We start from the raw sequence: 6523 nt of genomic DNA on the forward strand, positions 1-6523 counted from the left end.
CATACCACATCGTTCAAAGCCTGTGTGACAATGACTGCCAGTTGCTGTTGACCTACAGGGTGTCAGTGGAAATCAAACGACTTTGGACAGAGAGAGAGAAGAGGAAGAGTGTGAAACTGAGATTAGGGACTTTGAATGTTACTATGTGAAGCTGAGAGGTTGGTGGATGTGATGCAGAGAAGGAAGGTGGATCCTCTTTGCTTTTATGAGAGTAGATTAAAGGCAGCAATACTTAAGCTTAGAATCAAGGTTTATGTTGTTCAGCAATAATGTATATGGAAAAAATGGGGTATGAGCAACAGATTGTGTCGACGAGAGCTAAAGAAGTATGTGTAAGGAGGTTGGAATGGGTAGAAAAAAGTGTCCGGTGTAATGTGTGATAAAATATGAAACGAAAGGTACAAGACAATGGAGGGACAGCAATGTTGCATGGTAGAGTCAATGCCAATGAGATAAAGTCATGAGGTGACACTATACATCGAATAACTCATAATGTTTAATTTTTCTTCTGAATATGATCAGGGAATCAGCTGTTGTTTTGGAGATGAAGTTACAGAGACTGAACAGAGATGGTTGGGACATTTTACAAGGAGAGACAGGAGAAACATGGTAATTAAAAATGAGAGTCAATCAAAAGAAACTTGAAACATCCTTATCGCTGGGTAAGGATAAGGATGTGAGATAGTGAGATTAGAGTCGTAGGGTAAGAGGCCAAGAGGAAGACTGAAAAGGATTTTGATGAATGTGTCAAAAGAGGACATGAAGTTATTTGTTGTGAGGGTAGAATTAATATTGATGGCACATTTTGGTTTCCTAAGGGAAACGCTGAAAAAGAAGAAAATCTGAAAGTGGACTGAATCTGTTTGTCTTTCTAAATAAACTGAACTAAGCTGCAATCAGTACAGTGTCTTTTTGTGAAGTTCAGAACGAACCACAGACAATGCCATGTTAGCTAAACATGACTTGTCATCACATCTTTGACCACAAGATGGCACTGTTTGGCCAAAAACGATACTGCGATCATACTGAAGCTCCCTCTCGTTATTGCTCAGCATGCCAGTGAATGGCTATTCACTATTATAGTACTTTTGACAGCTCGGTCACCAGTGTTTTTCACCTATTAAGAGCAAATATGATGGTGGTCTAATTTTTCTTAACAGGCATTTCAAAGGCTAAAATCTATTTTTTCATAGAGAACAATAATACCATTCTCCAACATTCAGAGAACTATTTTTATTCTCTCATTGATTTTGTAACTTAACTTGGTGCATTCTGCAGATGTCATTCACTCTAGTCCCAAACACATTATCAGTCTCCAAAAGCATTCTGTATTGTGGTGTGTTTATCCATTGTTATAGCACAGATGCCACTGTTTGCACACACAGACTAAGAATTGCTGCTGTTGACAACGTTATGATGACTCCAATGTAAGCCAACCAAAAGTGAACAGACTGAGCTGGCAGTTGGTGTCTGACATGGAGCAATACCAAAATATTTATTTTAAGACAACATGCAACCAACCCTGACGACCGGTTTCATGGAATAGTAATGAGGAACACAGGACAAAAAAGTGCTGCCTATTCTTTGTGGCCTCTTTTGTCGGGAAACTGGTGAGATTTGTGCCTTTTTGTGCTGATATCAATATATATCCCATAAATCCACACATTCACAAACTGTTTTGAGTAGTGACCTTTTGGTTTTTAGATGTAGTTCACATGCTGCTCCTTCCAGAACATCTCTAGAACCTTTCAGGACTCTTCTTTCTTCCAAAAGTATACCTTGTTACAACAACAATAAACAATTATTGGGAGGTCAAAAATGAAAGGGTTATATTCTTCAAATCACCATTTGGGATTTGTTCAACCATTGCATTTTAGAAAAAAGTTGGGGGCAATCCTTAGTTACCTTAAAGAATATTGTGTTACAATTGGGGTATGAAAGGAGGGAGAGAAGTCGCAGTAAAAATAGCTTGACCAGGACAATATTCTTGCAAGAATTATCATTGTCTAAACATGTGTATAATGAGGTGCATGAGCAATAATTCAAACTTTAAGACAGTGGAGAGTTTTAGTGTGTGTGTGTTTGAAATTGTATGCACAAGAGGGGATAAATCTTGACGGAAAAAAGAAGGAAGGAGATGTTATTCTTAGTCTGTGTGCAAGGGGATGGGTGGGAGTGCTTGGGGAACTGAAGAACATCATACATCCACAGGGACCTGTAGGCCTAGTGTACCCCACCTGCAGCGACCCCCCTAAAAACCCAGAAACATCATCTCCTTGATGTCCTCCCTTTAGTCTTCCCCCTGAAAGACAGCAACACACAAACAGACACGCACATAAAACTGCCTCCTGCTTTCAGCCTACTGATTCAGTCTGTCTGCGTTATCAGCCCACTGACTCATTGTGCCTCAGTCTGTCCAGCTCATGGCCCTCTTTCTATTTTCATCCTGTCCTGATATGAAAATGCCATGACCTTGTGTCTTGTGTGAACCTTGTGTGTTTTTGTGTTCCAAGTTCAAAATACCCACTGCCACCCTCTAAATGGAATTGGTTAACTTTGCGTTTTTGATAATCACACATTTAAACCATCAGATTCTTTTCCACTTTTCAAAACACTGGAATTTTAGGAAGGACAGAGGAGCAGAAAGACATGATAAAAAAGTACAAGAAGGAGGAATAGCAATGAGAGTAGGTTTAGATACAGTGATATGAAATAGCAGTGACCATATCTTTCTTATGAATGAATAAATTAGATGTTTTGGACTTCCAGCCAGCAGCAGTCAGCAGTCTCAGACAGAAAAAAACTAAAATGACAGTATTACCTTCCACTGAACATTCTGCTTCTGGCCTTTCACAAAAATTGCAACACTGAAGGGCTGTTTAGATGGGAAATCGGTTTTGGAGCTGTTCACATACTGAGAAGCCTCTTGAGAAAAGATTTTATTTAAAAAGGATGGACCACTTTTTGAACTGATGGTGTATCAGAGCATTCTCATGCTCCAAATGTTGTGGACTATATGCATGGAATAGGTCTTATTGTTGTGTATAGAATTAATCAGACAAGCCAAAGTACATTTGTTGAATCAATCCATAAAAATATTGTCCCTATCTATACATATAGTCAGAAATGCACCCACTTGCATTACCCAACTGGATAATGATGGTTTTAAAACACTGAGTTTAAGGTTTTTGATTGGCCTACCAAACATTCATTGGATCTCAACCCTTTTGAAACACTGTGGACTTTGCCAAATAATTTAAAGGAAATCTAATAATTCTCCCAAGCAGAGTATTACATAAAGCAAATATTATGCCCACAGCTTGGTGCTGGATGCAAACAATTATGTGATCAAGAGATTAAGAAGTGTGTTTAGTTGAGCCTTTATGGATCAGGGAACATGAATTAAAAATTGTGCATCCAGTTTTTGTGGTCGTAATCATTAATGTTGTGTGCTATACAATTACTAATCTGTAGGTTAAAGTAAACTAATTCTCCAAAACCCCAATATTCTGAAAGTATGACCATTGTGTCTGTATTAAAGTTAAATTGATCAGAACAATTTAACTTTTCTTAAAAACTGTTACATATTTTTAACTTCTACAGACTAAAATTACTTAATGTCAAGAGATAACCCCCTGTGTTTTTAAGAACATCACTTTTGCAGTAGTGCATGCAGTAACGTCATAAGGGTGTTCAAGCTGCTCGACTTAAGAAATGTAAGGGTTTTTTTTTTCAGGCCTTTTAAGTGTAGCCTGAAATGTCTTCTGACATTACTTCCTCCTCTTTGATTTTTCAAGTCCTTCTGTTTTGAGTACCTCTCACACATCCTGGGTTTGTCAAAATGACTTTCAGCTAAAGAGACTGTCTCCTCCAAGAAAAGTCCTTGATAGGTTTTAGGTTACTGGGAAGAAAGAAAAATAAGAGCAGAAAAGATTATTTAAATGTACATTTCAGATTTATCTTAAAAAAACAACTTTAACTTTAAAAACAACCCATTTAGATTTCTTTTTATATCATCTCATGATGTCTGAAGATATACATGAATGTATTTTGGATGAGAGGTCTGAACACACAATATTTCATTGCGTATACACTTCTAAGACCTCAATTTAGATCCATTAGCTAATATGAACTGAAATATTCCTCTGGCATTGCAAGACCTTTTCATAGCTGCTTTTAGTGTGTCCTTCAATATGGACTTAACTCTTTGTGTTCATGCATGGCAGCACATTCATTCATTCAGCTTCTGTGACCGCCTCCCCACCCTCCTCTATAAAAAAAAAACAAAAAAAACAGCAAAGAACATGACTAATGACAGGATTTATCACTGGGTAAGATAAAGAGAGGATTGAGACTGTTCACAGTTCTTCCCTAAGAGGTGATGAATTAAAATAATGAAATCAAACTGATTCCTTCTGGCTTTAGAATTTGCAAAACATTAAAACATTGCAAATCAAAGAAATATCTGCTTCAGGATGTGAAAGTGAGACACTGGACACAGTGTGGCTCTTAAATGCAGTCTTCTTTTGTTTTGCATTACCTACCCTTGGTCAACAACATCCTGAAGCTGCATCAGACTTTACAAGGAAGAAAACAGATCCAAAATCACACCATGATGTCCCAGCCTGTTGTTGCCTCTGTCCCAACTTTTGTGGAACATGTTGCAGTCATTAAATTCCAAATAAGTTAACATTTGAAAAACCACAATAACATTTTCATTTTGAACATTTAATAATAATAATAATAATAATAATAATAATAATAATACACTCAAAGCCACCTCACATACTTTAACATAAAAACAAACACAAAATCGAAATGCATAGTGAAAATTAAGTGCAAAACAAAATGTAAAAAGACAATCCAAAGACCGTAAGCTACTTGAAACAGATGGTTTTTGAGTTTGGACTTGAAGTATGGCAAAGAGTCAATGAATGCTCTGCTCCCTGTAGTAACAAGACTTGCAGGGAAACAGATGAACAGAAGAAGAGGATGTGAGGGTATGGGTGGGTGTAGTAATGTGAAGGAGGTCCAATAGATATGATGGAGACGAGGCTGTGAACCGCTTTGAAAGTTAGAAGTATTTTATAGTTGATACTTCATGAGATTGGAAGCCAATGGAGCTATTGTAGAACAGGTGTAATGAGATGAATTAAACTGATATCTTGTGATTGTAGTGTATTCAGTTAAGGTTGGAAAAGATTTGCAATTATTTTTTATTTATGTTTTGCACAATGTTCCAACTTTATAGGAATTTGGGTTGTAATATCCATATTAAGAATGGATTGAAAGTATATCAACATAATAATACCAAAAGTGTTATACTGGTGAGAAGAGATGCAACATTTTCTAAATGCAGACGGTAAAATCTGCTGAACATATTGACAAGAAGAAAAAGGAAAACGAAGTCCACAAAGAGTGCTTATGAAGGATTGTTTAAATGTTCTTAAATGATTCAAGACATGCCACAAATTTCTAACCACTTAACATGTCCGAATGGTTTAATTTCATTTGTGTACTTCAGAGATGTAATTTTCATTCAAATAAAGTCAAATCCATAATTCAGCAATGACTGGCTTCCATCAGAGCATCTGCACTGCTCTGCATAGCAATTAGACAGTTCCTCTTACTCAGCTCCTTGTCAGCATGTTTTGCGTTATGCCCTTGGATGTGTATCCTCTCAATGTAATTTCTAATTACAAAAAAACAATTATTTATTGATGCAAAAGTTGTTAAAGCAATTAGAGGAAGGTAAGATAAATTTAAACATGAAATAAATGCAGAGAAACAACAGCCAGGCAGGTTGGCGTTGAATGGAAATAATGAAGTCAGTGTTGTGTCCTTGTCTGTATGCGGATTAATTTGTTGGCTGTTTTTGTTGTCAACATAAAAAACAATGCAATCTAAAAGCTGAAGTAGTCTGAGAATGAGCAGGTGTAATTTACATGTGTAATAAATAATTATTGATATTTGTGTGCTTGCCCCAAAGAAAACCTGAGCAGAGCAATTACTTATCATTTATGGTCTGCCTTCAAAATGATTCTGAGTTCATGTTAATTCAGAGCCGGCTCAATACAACAGAATTAAACTGAGCAGCAATACCCATCAGTGAGCCTGAGTCAGAACTGGTCAACTTATTTTCTCCTCAGAAACCACACAAGTGACAAATGGTGACATGGTCTGAACCTCTGTTCATTAGTTTAAATAAGGTAGGCTCTGATAAAAATAAACAAAAATTATAAATTTGTCAGGTTGGGATTGGGATTGTTTTGGGATCAATAGGTTGAGCTGGACCCAATTTTGGTAATCAAAGGATGGGGAGATGCAATTGAAAGTTCTTGCTTGCCAATTTGAACAGTTAGGAAGAAAAATGGGCTTCTTTGACACGAATCCATACCCTACAAAAACAAAACAAAAAACCTTGTTAAATATATACATTGAAAAATGCTTTACTGATGTCTATATTTTAGGACACTTCAGGGAGGCCTGAAAGTGTGTTACTGTTGATTTGTAACCAAAAGAT

The sequence above is a fragment of the Poecilia formosa genome, unplaced genomic scaffold (genome assembly GCF_000485575.1).
Source record: "Poecilia formosa unplaced genomic scaffold, Poecilia_formosa-5.1.2 Scaffold3, whole genome shotgun sequence".
Classification (NCBI taxonomy): Eukaryota; Metazoa; Chordata; class Actinopteri; order Cyprinodontiformes; family Poeciliidae; genus Poecilia; species Poecilia formosa.